Source organism: Pleurodeles waltl, chromosome 7 (genome assembly GCF_031143425.1).
Source record: "Pleurodeles waltl isolate 20211129_DDA chromosome 7, aPleWal1.hap1.20221129, whole genome shotgun sequence".
Taxonomy (NCBI): Eukaryota; Metazoa; Chordata; class Amphibia; order Caudata; family Salamandridae; genus Pleurodeles; species Pleurodeles waltl.
Window position 1 is genome coordinate 184,753,309 of NC_090446.1, and position 17,468 is coordinate 184,770,776.

Consider the following 17,468-nt stretch of genomic DNA (forward strand, 5'->3'; position numbering starts at 1 on the left):
GGTTTCCAATAGATTTTTCCCCTTGTGCCAATGCACCTCCTGCACCATCAAAATCGTGGTCCTAGTGGCTGCAAGGGAATTGCCCTTAAGACCGCTTGCTTCATAATACCATATGGCAATAATTGGTGCTCAGTGGAATTCCCAGAGCTTTTAGCCCCTGTGTCACTGCACCTGTTGCACCACCCTGGCCCCAGTGCCTGCAAGGTAACCATACTTACGATTGCTTGGTTAGTTTTTAGGTATAGCAATAATCGATGTTCTATGGGTTTCGGAGAGCCTTTGGCCCCTATGCCACTGCAATTGGTGCACCATTCAAATGGTGGCCCTAGTGCCTGCAAAGTAATTGTGCTTGTGAGTGCTAGCTCAGTTGTAACATATAGCAATAATCTGTGATCAGTGGGTTTCCAAGAACCTTTGGCCCCAGTGCCACTGCACCTGATGCACCATCCAAAATGTGGCCCTAGTGCCTGCAAAGTAACTGCATCTGTGATGGCTTGCTTAGTGCTGCTAACATGTAGCAATAATCGGTGATCAGTGCCTTTCCAAGAGCTTTTGGCCCCTGTGCTACTGCACCCGCCCCACCACCCAAACTGTGGCCCCTGTCCATGCCATTGACTGCTGGTCATTAGTAACATATAGTAATAATTTGTACTCAGTCAGTTTCCGAGAGCTTTTTGCCCCTGTGTACTCCACCTGCTGTACCAGCAGAGTGCTTGTTCACTAGTAACAGAAAACAATATTAGGTGTTCAGTGGGTTTCCAATAGTTTATGCCCCTTGTGCCACTGCACCTGCTGCACCATCCAAACTGTGGCCCTAATTCCTCCAAGGCAACTGCCCTTGAGACTTTTTGTTAAGGGTAACCCATAGCAATAATTGGTGCTCAGTGAGCTTTAAAGAGCTATTGACGCCTGTGCCACTGCATCTGCTGCATCATCCAAATTGTGACAATAGTGCCTACAAAGTATTTGCACTTGTGACTGGCTGCTCAGTGCTAACATGTAGACATAATCAGTTTCCAGTGCATTCCCAAGAGCTTTAGGCCCCTGTGCCACTGTACCTGCTGCACTATCTAAACCATGGGCCATGTGCATGATAGGTACATGTGCTTCTGAATCCTTACTTAGTGGTAATGTTAGCAATAATTTATGATCAGTGAGTTTCCAAGAGCTTTTGCCCCTTGTCGCACTTCACCTGCTGCACCATCCAAACCGTGGTCCTAGTGCCTGCAGGGTAGCTGCCATTGTGACTGGTTGTTCAATGGTAACATGTAGCAATAATCTGTGCTCAGTGGTTTACAAGATCTTCTGGCCCCTGTGCCACTGCACTACCTGTGCTTGTGACTGCTTGCTTAGTAGTAAGATATAGCAATAATCAGTGTTCAGCTGCTGTCACTGAGCTTTTGGCCCCTGCGTCACAGCACCTGCAGCACCATTCAAATCATGGCCCTTGTGCGTGCACGGTAACACGAGGAAATTGTTTATATCCAGTAATGTATGTGTTCCAAAAAAGGCAGAGTTGCAGGAGGAATGCATAGTTATTCTGTAGGTAAACATCAACACAAAAGCTTTCATAAAAACTGCCTTTAAACCTATCCAACTCTCTAAAACAACAACTCTCCAACAAGTTACCACAGATGTCATAAGTAAAGCTTATTAGTCACATTAAAGCAAAAACCAAGCATTGTTAAATTGTGCTGCAATGTGGCTGACTCTTTCCTTTGTAAAGATCTTATCCTGTGCTTGACAGTGAATGGGCCGTAAACTGTGTAAATTGCCCCAGATCACCATATGTTGGGATGAAGCTGTGACTGAAATGAGGTTTTGAGCTTTGTTCCTAAAAAGGCAGTTTCACAAATCAAATGGACTCACCAAAGAAGAAGAATTTTACAAACAAAACATGCAAATGTGTGTGTAGATAAAGAACAAGATACTTTTTGAGATGGCTATGTGTAAAATAAAACAAAAGGGCACAAGCATGCACCATATCCAAAGTTCGATGCACTCTTCTTTCCTATAAAGGCTGTCACTTTGAAGTCAGCTCTAAGCAAAACAAAATAACCAGGTTCCAACGAAAACACAGCTTGACATTGGCCTCTGTCTTTGAATGCCCAGCAAACGTGACAGATAAGAACAAGATTTAAAGGTCTGTTGACAGAAAAGGAGTTTGTGGAAGTTGACGCAGTTTTCTCTTTGGGCAGTGTGAACTGAACCTGGACAGACTAAAGCAAACAAAGACAGCAAATGGGTAGCAAGCAAATGTGAGTTACAAACCACAAAGTCAATGGCGAGGGAAGGGCAGAATGCATTCCCAGGTCAACATTCTGAAACTCCTCAAGATGTTGTTCGTATACCTATACAGCTGCAGTGAGAGGGGATTAGTGTGAGACTACGGTTTACTGATCAAGGGGAGCACAAGGCTGTAGCCCAATGTAAATGCTATAGTCCTCCTTCTAGCATTTTATAATTGCTATGGTTATACTCTAGGTATGGCAAGCTTTCAGAGGGACCTGGGGTACACTGTGAACAAGCTTTGCAGAGGTGGAAACTGATAGAAGCCTAAGAGGAAGTCATTTGGTTTTGTATATTTTTTGTCTTGCAACTCCAAGTAGTCAAGAAGAATGCTTACATCTACCTACGTAATCTGTTTAGAGTTTGTCTCGTAGTGGAGGTCTTTCAGTGTTTCCTTCTCATCTATGCTAGTATTTTCTCCAGACTACCTTGTTGCTCCATAATTTGCCTCAGTGTGCCCATCAGTTCATTTCCAAAGTACAACTAGAGATCGTTCAAAACAAGACTATCAGGCTCATCTGAAAAGACAAGGCCTACTTGCATGTTCCACTCAAAGTGAACTTGTTACTCCCTGAAAGACAAGTAATTATGGACACCCTAAGTATCATCTGGACGTCTTTTCACAGCCAAGCTTTGAGCTACGTCACTCAGCTCTTTGCTCAGGCCAAAATACAAAGAAATGTTTGGTCCAACATATGATGTAAAGTTACTACCAACAAATAGCAAACCAAAAGACTTGGCTATGATTCCTGTGGAATTGGTTGGGATAATCACTACAGCCTGAAAACAGCTTCACCACAGTGCATGTACTGGGCGTGGTAAACGCCTCCTATTCTAAGTTTTCAACTTGAAAATGAGGTGTCAAATGTCAAGTCAATATTTAGTACTCCGAATTGTGCATGTCTTGCCATTTTCCATGACTTTTCCTCTGATAAATTTGTTAGATTTCAACTGATAAAATCTGTTAAGGGAAAACAGTGGATGGAGTCTGATGATTATCTAACAATTAGTAATGTGTATTCATGTGGAAGGTGAGATTTCCACAAAGGTCAGAATTTGATTTCGCCTCCACTTGCAATCAGGGCTTCAGTGGGAGACATTTGTCAACTGACAGGCGCTGATCTGTGTAACCAACTACCCCAAACTTGGTTAAAACGCCACCAAATTAAGGTGCTGCAAACCCGCAATCAAGAACTGCTTCTGAAACTATGAACCCAATTATTCTGAAGCATCTTAATTTTATATTGCTTCTACTTAAGTGATCTGCTTTCGTTTCTTTCCTCCCACCTCTTTTTTATTATACCCTTGCCGCATTAATGTACCTTCGTGTTGCTTTTTTCCCTTTTGTTTTTTCTCTCTTTCAAACAAAATTTTCTCCGAATAATTACAAAGAAATAAAAAAGCCTCCGCCATCTTTATCTTTCTCCTCTTTCCGCCATGGTCTCCTCCTCCTCCCACTCTGCAGCTCGCCTTGCTTGGAACAATACTTTAAAACACTCAGACAACGTCTAAAAACTCTATTTGTCGGTGTAGTTTACAGCTAGTGATCAAATTCTATCCATCCGGCAGAGATATGAAGTGAAACTATGAATAGGGTGGACCTGGCCGTGTCATTCATGCAAAGGGCAGAAAAGATCAATTAATTTTCAGAAACCTACCCACTTAATCCATGCTTCTTCAGTTGCTAAAACCTTCATTTTACAGTCCTCTTCATTGTCCCCCAATACTGTAGCAAAAGGCTTCAGATCAGAATAAGTAATTAAAAAAAAACAAATAAAAAAAAGTTAAAGTGAGTTAGCAGTGCTAAGAAGCAGTACTTTCAAACTATTCGGTGGATTTTGAGTTTGGTGGATGGGGCCAATCCACCAAGAAATGAAGGGTGTCTAGTACAGCCTACTTAGAATGTATAGACATCTGTATAGTATAAATACGGTAGACATGACATCCATTGCATTCTTTCGGCTGAACCACCAAAATCGGTAGCACCACTATGCGAAATGCAGCACTCATAGAAAGAGGAATAAATGGGGAGAAATACTATTATTTCTCCCCGTTGAGCCCCTTCAAAGCCACTCCTGAGGTGGCTTAGGAATCTGACGCATTCCCAGCCTTGTAAATCTGGGAGTGCATCAGATTCCATGGGTGTTGCGTGGGGACACCCACAGCAACACCCATGGAATGCCCCTTTCACTCAGAGCTATGCGTGAAAGGTGCCAATATTAACAAGGCCATGAAAAGTTACTTAATGTGGCTTTGCGTGACCTTGTAAATATGTGTGGGCACACCGCGCCACCGAGCGTAAAATGAATTATGCTTTAGTGGCACAGTGTGCCGCTAGGGGCTTGTAGTTAGAGGAGAGTCCTAACGGCACATATGGTATGAGTTGATTAATTCATCGTCCTCCTCTTGGTTGAAGACTTCATTCACAGGTTGAAGGAACGTGGATTTCCTGACAACAGACGCATCGCTGGATCACAAGGGTTAGACTGGCCTTTAGAGCAATCCAGCAGCGTGGAAGAGGTGGTCCGACAAATCAGTGGATGGGGTGTTTCTTTGGCTGTTTGTGGGCCAGTGTTAGGGTTTGTTGGGGCTGTTTTTCTATTGGATTGCTTTGATATTACCACAAAGATTGCCTGCACCAAGCACAGATGCATACAGTCTCCTATACATGGCAAATCACCTAATCATTTCTTTACAAGTTCAAACTGCCCTCATTTGCTAATGGGGACTAGTTTTAATTTGGTGCATGGGCCTATTTCCTGTCCCAGTCTGACCATGTGGCTCACCCATCAGGACTTCTACTGCACATACCCAAAACCAGAAATAATAGCTTCATGGGTGGGACCCATTTACAGTGGCCCACATGATGCCATCACGTGATAGGTCTGTTCTGTCCACAGGACACTATATTGACCGGGACAAAAAAAGGTAAGAAAGGTTCCCTACATTGGAGGAAACTCCCACCATGTGACGGATATAAGTTAAGTAATTTCCAAAGAAGGATTGTCTTCAGAAATGACATAACTAACAATAGATCTGGGAGGGTAATATCATGACAGACTGGCCATCACTATCATTTGACAGGGCCAAACGATGCCCAACTTTAGATTTAGATGGCCAACAGAGGCGGGTGCAGATGAGGTGCAACCTCTGCAGCACATCCCTATGACTGTTAACGCACCCACCATAAAATGAGGCCCTAAATGTTTTCTGTGATGTAAGCAATATAATGTGTTGCAAAAGAAAGGAACAACTTCACAGTCCAGATATAGTTGCAAACTTAAGTTTAGACTTTCAGAATGGTTGCCAAGAATGCTTTGACTAGAACTACAAGTGTGCGAGTCACTGATAGCTCGAGTCAGACTTGAGCTCAGAGCTTGGCTCTGGCTCAACTTAAGGTCTTGTTGGAATTTCGAGCCCATAATGATCCAAGCTTTCATATTGCTTCTGTCTGCCAATCACCCTCCAAATAGGATGTAGCATTACGGCCAGAACTGCAGACTTTGGAACTGGGGAACCAGGTTTGAGTCTCAGCATTGGCTCAAAATCCTGTGATTCTAGACAAACCTCTTAATCTTCCTGTGCCTATAAACAATGCATGTGACCTCATGTAATCTAACTGGTTCTAATTAAAACACTCCAGTGCTTTTGGGTCTAGATCATGCTAATAAAAACTGAAGGAAAATGCACAAAGTGATATAAACAAAGCCTTGACAAGAGGAAAGACAAATAGAGTGATACCTGTTTCCTGGCTGATTTGTACAAAGTTAAATCATAAAACATGCATACATTGCAGCTTCCCCACTAAAACTGTGTGAGCTTAGACAAACATTTTATTTCACTGTAACTCTTTTTTTTAATCAACTTGTTTGAAAGCACTTTCAAATATGTGAGTTCAGTATACCAGGGGCCGTATTGCAGAAAAAAACATGGGGAGCACACCGGGCATGTGTATTCGCTTTGTGCGTCCCCAGGGCACTTTGGTAATACAGAAGGGGCTGCAGATCCTTCAGCCCCTCCTTCTGTAATACAGATAGCGCTGATGCACAAGCGGCACCAATGCTATCTCAAGACGGCATTTCTTTATTTGTGTGAAGATCTGGCCCCGTGCAAATCAGGAAATCTCTTTACTTTTGCGCCTGCACAGTATTATGGATATGGGCGCAAAGGCAAAGAAGCTGTCAGGAGGCAAACTGAAAGTGCGCCACAGAAATGTGGAGCACATGCAGTGTGCCCCCTGATGGCAGCCCTCTGGTTTGCAGGCAGGTGAAGTCACCCACTTTACCCGCCTAAAAAGGGATCTCTAATTTCTCTTTAAAGTGCAGACGAGTTTCCTCCTGCCCAATGAAACACAGAGCAGATTTGAAGCAGCCGCTCCATATTTCTTTTGAATGCGCTGCCCCCTGGAGGCAGCACATTCACTCTAATAGGGTGTACTTTCCCAGTTTGCGCATTGTGCACCTATTTGAAGATGCGCCGTGTGGCAAACGGAAAAAATTTGCCCTTTATGTAATAGGGACCCTGTTGTATAAAAACCCTAGTTTGCTAGATTTAATAGACTTTAATGTTGTTCTATAATAATCTGGGTCATGTACAGGGTTTACATGACAATTTTACTCCAGGTAAGTTACGTTTTTGAAAAGAGCTCTATCACTTTTTGTAATAAGTACTTCCCTGTGCAGTGCTATAATGTGTGTTAAAGAAATACACTTTTCTGAACTAAGTGACTTTATCATATTTTAAGTGATGTTTGTTGTGTGATTTACAAAGCAAGAGTTTCAGTGTTGGCTCTGCTCGTGCTCTAAGATCCGAACCAGACCCTTGGCTCGACCCTGGCTCGGCTGTCCCTGGAAATCTCTTGGCTTGCCCACGTCTTCTTCTTGCATGAGCAGTCCAATATTGTAGGTCAGACAGGAGCTGAGGCAATATGTGAAAACACTGTCATTCAGCATGTGCCAAAAGCACGTGACCACGGCAGAGGAATACAAACTTCCTGTGCAGCATTCAGTACAAAATGATAACACAGAGCACTGCCATTGTGTATATTAGAACTAGTTCGGTCTCCAAGGAACTCACATGCACAGTACTGGTGCTGCGGCGCTGCATTCATCCAACTAGGCTCTTCCAAGCCTCCTTAGAGTGTGTACAAAAGACATTGGCCCTCATTACAACAGCCGCCCGCCAAGTTGTAACCGCCATGCGGCCGCACTCCTGCAGTGGCCATTTCGACATCCCCGCAGGGCCGGCGGGCGGAAACCGAGTTTCCGCCCGCCGGCCCAGCGGCGATGTCGGACGCAACATGGAAGCCGGCTCCAAATGGAGCCGGCGGTGTGGCGGCAGTGTAACGGGTGCAGTTGCACCCGTCGCGCTTTTCACTGTCTGCGATGCAGACAGTGAAAAGCTTCATGGAGCTGTGCCTGGGGGCCCGCGACTCCCCTTACTGCCAGCCTTTTCATCTTCGGTTCATGTTCGGTTCAGTTCAGTTCCTACCGCCATGAAAAGGCTGGCGGGAGGGGGACTCGTAATCCCCTCAGCAGCGCTGCAATCAGCGCTGCCCTTGAGGATTAAATCCGCCGGGACCAACGTGTCAGAAAACCGCCAGTCCCGGCGGTGCGACCACAGCACTTCTGCCGTGGTCGTAATTCCCAAGATTGCAACGCCAGCCTGTTGGCGGTGCAATCGACAAAACAGCCCTGGCGGTCTTTGACCGCCAGGGTTGTAATGAGGCCCATAGTGCTGCATGCTGTGTGCGGCAAGCTCCTGCTATACTTTGTGTGAGGCACGTTCAATTAGTATTCCTCCGCCCTAAAAAATTCTGAAGACGCACCACTGTTTATGGGGTCCGGGTACAACTGCAATGAGCCACTCTGAAAGCCTGATCCCTTCACCGGAGAAGTCTAACGAATTTGTCAGCATAATGGATGAAAATCATTTTCAGCTGGCTTTTCGCCAGACCTGTGCGTTAAGAAGGCACCACAATCACCAAGCACTCGAGGTTCGTATAAATGTACGCTAATGGCAACTATAATATGACAGATAGAAGCTTTAGAGGGACATTCTACAAAATAGCGGGACGCTTAATGCTGGGAGCCTTGTTTACTTCTGTTGTCTGCCTGGGGCTAGTGATCCAAGCACACAAATATTACTTCAGTGCAACGTGAGACGTGCGGAGAGTGCCCAATTTGAGTCTCCTGATTCAGGACTTTTTACCAAACATAACGGGTGCCTGCGTCTTCTAGGGAGTGGGCGTGTTCAGTTAGAGCCAGCATCTTCCATTATACAGGTATAGTGTAGGTAGATACAGTCTGTTCCTCCCATGTAGCGGAAGCGTATGTGTCTAAGAACATACACTCACAGCCAGAGCTGGACCTTGTACCAGTGAGTGGAAATATATCTGACACCCTCACTATTGCTGGTAGTGGCGGCTGGTGGCCTTTAAAAATGGTGGGCATACTCTTTGGCTTGAATTCCAGTGACCAAGCCTTACTTCTGCTCTGATGGTCTGGGATGGGAGGAACAGAGGGGTGGGGGTGTTAAGGTTGGAGGTTCGCTCACACTCATTTGCACTCAGTCTTTCTCTCTTACTCATTCTCAAGCAGTCCTGTTAACTTACTCTGATTCATACTTTTACTTAATCCGAGTGATTCCACATCACTGTTTCACTTAGTCTCATTCTGGCCTACTCAGTCCCACTCATTGTGACCCGCTCATTGTGACTCACTCAGTCCCACTCAGTTCCACTCTGATTCACTCAGTCCCACTCTGATACACTGTGACCTTGATTTATACTTTTTGACGCAAACCTACATTAGAGCAGGTTTAGTCAAAAAGTATACCGCCGGCTAACACCATTCCTAGATGCCATCCGTGCGTCATATTTAAGCCATGACGCGAGCCGGCCATGAGGCCCAGTTAGTGTCAAAAATATTGATGCTAACTGGGTGGGGGAGGCATAGTGAAACTGGAGGTTGTGCGTGAAAGAATGGCGCTAGTCTGGTTAGAGTAAAAAAAATGACTCTAACCTGATTAGCGTCATTATTTCCACGCACGACCCCCATGGAAATGTCTCTTGTCTAAGTAAAGACAGAAGTAAGTCCCCAGGGGACTTAAGTCCCCTGGGCATGGCCATTGGGCACAGTGTCATTTAGGGGGGCCCAAGTTAGGCCCCATATGGCACTTTGCTAAAGAAGTAAAAACACTCACCTTGACTTACCTGGGACAGGTCCACTCATCCTTAGGTGTCCTCCAGGTGTGGGTGCCGGTGGGTGGTGGTGTCCCTGGGGTCTGGGAAAGGCACCTGTGGGCTGTTTCCATGGTCTCAGACCATGGAAAAAGCCCACCGGTCCCCTAATGCCTGCCCTGACCCAAGCGTTAAACAATGGTGCTAAGCAGGCTTAGCGCCATTATTTAAGGTCCTACGCCTTCCGTGCGTGATTTTTGCATGGGAGACTAAATAAGGCGCTACGGCCTTTGAGTCATTTTTTTACCGGGAACGCCTACCTTGCATCTCATTGACACAAGGTAGTTTTCCGCAGGCAAAAAATTAATTTAACTCCAATTTTTTGGCACTAGATATGTCTAGCGCCAAAATATAAATATGAAGTTAAGTTTGCGCCAGATTTGCGTAAAGAAACTTGGCGCAAATCCAGCGCAAATAGAGTATAAATATGGGCCTTAGTCCCCACCATTCCAGTTCACTCAGTATCACTCTCATACACACTCTCACACATTCACTCAGACCGATTCAACATCAGTTTGACTCACTGAATACTCCCCTGACTTAGGTGGTCATTCTGACCCTGGCGGTCTTTGACCGCCAGGGCGGAGGACCGCGGGAGCACCGCCGACAGGCCGGCGGTGCTCCAATGGGGATTCCGACCGCGGCGGTAAAGCCGCGGTCGGACCGGCACCACTGGCGGGGTCCCGCCAGTGTACCGCGGCCCCATTGAATCCTCCGCGGCGGCGCAGCTTGCTGCACCGCCGCGGGGATTCCGACCCCCCCTACCGCCATCCAGATCCCGGCGGTCGGACCGCCGAGATCCGGATGGCGGTAGGGGGGGTCGCGGGGCCCCTGGGGGCCCCTGCAGTGCCCATGCCACTGGCATGGGCATTGCAGGGGCCCCCGTAAGAGGGCCCCTACATGTATTTCACTGTCTGCTGCGCAGACAGTGAAATACGCGACGGGTGCAACTGCACCTGTCGCACAGCTTCCACTCCGCTGGCTCGATTCCGAGCCGGCTTCATCGTGGAAGCCTCTTTCCCGCTGGGCTGGCTGGCGGTCTGAAGGCGACCGCCCGCCAGCCCAGCGGGAAAGTCAGAATTACCGCCGCGGTCTTTCGACCGCGGAACGGTAACCTGACGGCGGGACTTTGGCGGGCGGCCTCCGCCGCCCGCCAAGGTCAGAATGAGGGCCTTAGTCTCATTCCGACTCTGACTCAGTCACCCTCACTCTTTCTCAGTCAGTCTCCCACATCACAAATCAGCCTAACTGAGACCCACTCATTCTCACTCAATCTCACTCTGCACTCACCCTTCCTAACAGTGGCATGCCCACACGGACGTGGTTAAGGAGCACAAACAGAGGACAAGCCTCCATGTCAGACGCACCCTTCCTAATAATGATGACCTGGTCAATCCATATGTACACTCACTCACTCTGTGGAGCGTGTCTCTTCAATATGCAGTCAGACGACTCCCAAGCAGTGAATGAGCACTTCTATGAAGCACACATAATGCAACCTAATATGATCTTAGGCAACCTATCTTAACACTGATAGTCATCACCGCGGTGCACGTGTGTATTTGTTAGCATAGAGCCAATGTCCAACGTTTGGTAGTAACAACTAGTCAAAGGTTGTGAGGGTGCTATAGTGAAGAGACCCCTTCTCCCTGCCCCATCTGAGAATGGCAAGGTTATTCGGACCCGCTGGGAGATGAGCCTGACATTTGGGGGGATCCATTAAGGGAGCGCAAGAGTTGTCAAAGATGAAAGAGCAGTTGTCAAAAGTAGACAGGGACTCCATGGCCAGCATTTGGGAGTTTTAATTCTGTGAGACCCTCAGCATACAAACCTACTCCTGAATAACAATGAAAACAGCAAGCAGTGATGTAAAGACTGGGGGACTTTAAAAGAACACACAGAACGTCCCACCATAGAAGACCTGGGAGGGCAGTGTTCACCTCAGCTCTGCTTTTAAACTAGATCTTGTCACAACACAAGTGCTAAACTCTTTTTTTGTGAAGTTATTGCAGCCATAATCGTACAGTTGGGTAGAGCTATAAAGAACTAATAAAGAATAAAGAAAATAAAAGAGTTACTGTCAACCCACTTCAGTGGTCCTCATTTCATCGACTTCAGAAGGATGATAAGAAGAGACCACCAGTTGGGAATTCTAAGTTTGTGTCTTACAGTTTGTACACTGTTCATCACTGGCATTAATCTACAGAGTCTTCCTCTGACCTGTAGGCCCAGGAAAGAGAAGGAGCTGTGGTAGAGATAGTATGCGGAAACACAAGACATTTCTGCCTGTCAATTTCACCTGCTGCTGCCTCGCAGATCTGGGTGAAACTGCTATCAGATATAATTCAATAAGCCCCCCCATCCTTTTTTAGGGGAATTTTCTCTATAGATTAAAAGAACATACATATATGCGAAACATACTGCCTTTTGCATAGTGCTTTCAAATTTAAGATGTCATCTCTTAATTTGTTTTGATTATTAGTGCACAGACTGGCAAGTTTTTATTCAGTGTTTCTTCCATTTAAAATTGTGAAGCTGATAAAGCACATTTACACATTAGTTTGAACGTCCTTTCCTATATTTATTTTGATTAAAAAAACAAAAATCATACTCACTCTATCATTCATACATTCTGATGCAATCTGATTTCCTCTGTCACAGACTCTAACTTTCACTCACGCGCACAGACATGATCACACATACAGGCGCTCTGTCTCAAAGACACACTCATACACAGACACACACACGCTCACCCGCAGACAAACACTTTCACTCATAGGCAGACAACATTTAAAAAGTTTTGATTTTTTTACCTTATTTCCTGCACAGGTCCCGTTTGGACAGCTGCTCTTTTCTGTTTCCAGCGCTGCAGTACACTGAAACTTTGCACCTGCGCAGGAGAGCGCAGGTACTAGGCTTCATTCTGCTTGGTCACCCCATTTCCCAACTCTGTGGTGAGCTGGGAAACGGTGGAGTGACAGGCGGATTGGCGTGCAGCCCCGGGCACTGCAGGGTTTACGCCTGCGCCTTTGTGAGCCTGCACCAGCCCTCAGACAGAGACTGTTGTTAGACAGAAGGAGCTTGTCATTTTTCTTTTGTTATACCAAGAGTGAATAATATGTTATAATTCACTCTTGGCATAAAAAACCATAGAACAAATGGGCCAGAATAAAAGGGGGCGTGGCCTTTGAGGCCATTAAAAAGAAATGCTGCTGATTGGTGGTGCCAGCCTCTTGTCAGAGGCCAGTCTCCAGCTGGCTACATTAGATCAACATCCTGCCTCTGGACTCACATCTCCACACCTGATTCACTCACAACTTAACTCTGTCAAGCCGTTGGTTGTGGAGAGGAGGGAGGGTTTATGAGTGGCAGCAGGGGCTGAGAGGTAGATGGGAGGGTAAGGTAGGGGGCACGGAATACTGAAGCAGTGAATCCTGAAGCCATCTCGAGACTCTTCAATCCATAAAAAAGTCACTGCCTGGCCCTTCTCACTCTTGTAGCTTTCTGCTTTCTCCCTTTGTGACGCTTTTTCATTTTTCCCTTCATCCGTCTTTCCCATATGTGTCTTTTGCTCGTAGCAGAAGCATAAGCCCCAGCCCTCAAAAATAAGTGCCGGTGCTCAGCACCAGAAACAACAAGCACAAATTAAGCACTGACTGTGGCACATAAAAAAAGATTAGGATGGCTTTAAACGGAATCACTGGAGCCAAAGAAGAAGGGCAATGCTGCGTGCAAGACATTTTGCAGGCAGTAGTTCTTTTTGCCACTCTGAAGCTTAGCGCGCCCTGGGCCTGAGCCCAGCTCACCCTCGCAAGAAATCAGCCCAGCTCACAGCCAGCTTCTCTAGTCATGCATGCCTTCTCTGAAGAGATACTCACAGTCTGCTTCTCTCATGAACTGGATATCTGCTCAAAGGTCCTGGCTTCAGTACCACAGATGCCTTCTCTGGATTGATGCTCACAGGCTGCCTCTTCCGTAGAGTGGATTTGTACTATTCCCAAAATAGATACCCTTGGTTTACCTCTCACAAGCAGCTGATATGGACTTGTATCAGGAAACCTACTCACAGCTATCCTCTCCCATTATACAGGATTCCTCCGGATGCTCACAACCCACTTCTCGCATGGGTGGATATGTGCTTGGGGATTCTGGTTGTTGTATCATGAAGGTCCTCTGGGATAGATTCTTTAGGTTTGCCTCTCCCATCCAGTGGAAATGTACTTGCAGAGTCCGCTCTAATCATCCAGTCTTCCTCAGGACAGATACACTCTCAAACTGCCTCTCCCACTGGATTGTTAAGTTTTTATCAATATTCCCTGATGAATGAAGCCAGGCTTATATGGCAGGATCCCAAATAAAGAGTCTCTGGATAGGGTAGTAAGACTGGGAAGCTGCTGTTTTGGTTGAGTGAAGGGTGAGATTAGAAGAGACGAACCCTAGGGCTCCAAGATCACACCAGAACCCTAGTAGTAAACCTCCAGGAAACTGTCTAAATATTTGTACATTACTTGTATGACGTGTTTGGGCCATGATAGATCGATTACACGGACAGACTACAAAACGTATGCATGGCCTCCAAAAGATAGAATCAACAAAGATTTTGCTGCTGAGAAGCTCTCTGAGGCGTTAAGAGGTAAAAAACGTTGGACCCAAATGGATTACCAGAGGAATTCCTTAAATGATTCATGGGCCTACTGGCCTACACCTTCTAATTATGTTTCCTACATCAGCAGATCAGGGGGAGTTAGGAAAATAATTTATTGGAGTAGTCCTTAAAGCAAGCAAGTTACCAGATCGGTGTGAATTTAAAAGGCCAATAACATCAATGAAGTTGGAATCTAAAATACTAGGTAAAATATTCGCCAATTGACTCACCATTGTCATCCACTGAGTGGTCCACCTGGACCAAAGCAGCTTCATGCCACAAAGGGCCACCCACCACAGTAATCAGAGTATTTTATTGTGTTAGCTTTAGGTCCAATAAGCTAACCGATTTTCTGACACTTCTTATTGTAGACTTTCAAAAGGCCATTGGGAATATAAAATGGAGTTACCTCTTTTAATTCTAAACTGGGTGAACATGGATCTGGAATTTGTTTCATGGGTGAAACTACTATACCATAACCAACAAACCAGTGTGAAAATCATTCGAGAATTATCAGCACCGTTTTACACTGGACATAGCCCCCAAAACGGCTGTCGCTTCTCACTGTTGCTCTTTGTGTGACCATTCAGAACGCATTAGGGGGACCTGGGCCTGAGAGGGAAGAATGAGTGTTGTTATATGCCGACGACCCTTGGTAGACATTAGTGACGCAATCTGTTCTGGTCCCAAGTTATAGCAAGTACTGATGGATTTTGCACAATGAGTAATCTCAATATAAATTAAACTGAATTCAGAGTTTTCCAAGTGCACAGAGCGGAGCAAGGGTGTTGAAGTGGGCTGGAGCATGTAGCCAGCTAATGTCTAGGGACTCAGGAGTGATTCCAATACCACGGGACATAAATAGCAAAATCTGAATGCATACCTGGCAAGGAAACATCATCCCTCTCCTTGACAAACTGCAACACGATTTAAAATAGTGGACATCCTCCTTGCCCTTTCTCCATAGTCGACTAAGTGGCACTATTACAAATGGTAACACCTTCCTTATAGTTTGACCATACACTTTTTTAGGCTATTAACTTCCCTCCTTTAAGAATTGACCTGACAAAATACGAGACCCATAATGTTTCCGACCAAATACTTTGTCAGCTTTTGACAGAGGCCCAGGTACGGTAAATTTTCTGACTTCCAAGCGTCTCATCTTGCTGTCTAAATGATTGGCTGATCTACTGAGGTCAGACTTGGAAAATTGCAGTAAACCTTGGCTGACTTTTGATAGGTTCCCATTTTACTTCTCAACAGCCAAAAGAACTCTCTCTGGCAAGTAAAGGAGTGATGCAGTTTGGAGGGACACAGTGTGACTGATGGGGTGGGAAAATAGACTGACAATGACAAGGTGTGTGGAATACTACCATAGGTAGCAGCACTCACTGAATTTGAAGAGTGAGACATACTGAGTATCCATTAGATGCAAAACCTACACAGTAGCAATTTCCAGATAAGATGATCTCTAGAGGATACAAACCCTGGTGATACACAGGCTACATACATTTTCAAATCTGAGGGAGACATGGAAGTTGGATATTTATAGAAAATGAATGGTCATATTCACAAAGGTAAATATATGCGTACACATGTATATTTACTCAGGTGCATATTTACTACTACTCTTAGATGTGCCTCTAGGCATTTTTCTCACTCACCATTTCCAAATATGGATTTAAACCTAGGTGTAGCCTTACATTTCTCCTCTACCTCAAATCAGGAGGTGGAGCCTCCTTTAGAAGAATTTATGAGAGTGATGTTATTACTTGTAACTCAGGACACCTAAGTGGTGCTCTTCACCATGGTGGTGGAGATCCTCCTATGGACACGTATTGAGAACATTTTAATTTATTATTGTTTAAAAATATGAAAAATATTTTATTGTAAAATGTAAATGTAAATATAGTTTAAATATTTATTTATGATCTGAAGCTAAAAAAACAGATTACAGCACATTAACTCATAAAAGTAAAGGTGCACTAAATAAAAAAATAAATTAAATATTAATTTAATTTATAAATAAACAAATGTAAAAAATAATCTTAAAACCTTCCACTCTCACTGATATTTTATCTTTATTTAATATGTAATACGTTTGTTAAAATTTTGCATAGTTAACAAATTATTTTAATTTTTAATTAGAAGTGTAATAGTTTAATTTAATGTTTATAAATGTAGTTTATTAACTTTTTAAAGGAATTAAATAATTATTACATAATCATATATCACGTGTAACACAGATAATGTAAAGGCTGAAATAATTTAATTCATTTAACATCAGCTACAATGGCATATTTTATTTTCCAGCCTACATAGTTTACTAAGGTACCATGTTGCAGTACCCGTGAGTGGCCAAATAGTAACAAATCTCAATTTTCTCGCTACTCCACTCCCACATTTACTCTTGAAACATATACCCATGTGTTCGGAGGTCTTTTCCCGCAGGTATACGCACATAAAATATAGGAGAGGCGGAGGTTTCCGCCATAGGTTTGGTTGTTCATTTTTTGCACATGAGTAGTACTACTTTTCATACTTAGGCCCCATTCCATTCCACTATACACACTTTATATGTTTCACTAGACAATGACAATAGCACCTAGAGTGAGATTTATCCCCAATTATCTGAGTTGTCAAATGAAAATGGGATAACTATTTTACAGGGACTGTTGAAGGGAATAGCATGGACCCTCTCCAAGTTAGTAGGTATCACAATAATTCTAACACCCAAAAGAACGCTGTTAAACATACTGAATGATGTGGACATTCACATGACTAGGATTGGTATCCACAAAACACAACATCATGCAAATGCATAACGCGGAAGAAGTGCCAAACCAGGTGAAATGGGAGATGGGTTTGGATCACTGTTTAATTATAGAGAGATCCAAATAAAAGGCTTAGGGATACCCACTCAAACATCAAAGATGTGGTGTGCATGGATGAGCAATAAGTGAGCATTTGACTGAGATAGATCAGTAATTCCAATGAAAGAAAATAGGAGCGGAAAGGAGCAACTATGCAATGACTTAGATAATGGGTATATATTTTTATATTTGATTTTAATTTACTGAGTGTTGCTAGTTTGTTGCTGTAAATACCAATAGTATAATATACATTATATTTATATATATATATATATATATATATATATATATATATATATATATATATATATATATATATATATATATCCAAAAGCGTGCATCTGGTTTCTGGTTGGCGGGCAGCGTAATCGTCAGGGGTGCTTGTGATATGCTTGCGCAGAAGCGTAGTTATATGCAGAGT

At 44.3% G+C, this 17,468-nt stretch overlaps 1 protein-coding gene across 2 annotated transcripts in view; it reads right to left on the reverse strand.

Moving 5' to 3' along the window:
• The window catches only part of CDH22 (cadherin 22), a 1,297,615-nt gene that overhangs the window by 767,294 nt on the left and 512,853 nt on the right, over window positions 1–17,468 (reverse strand). The gene's annotated exons all lie outside the window — the stretch shown is intronic.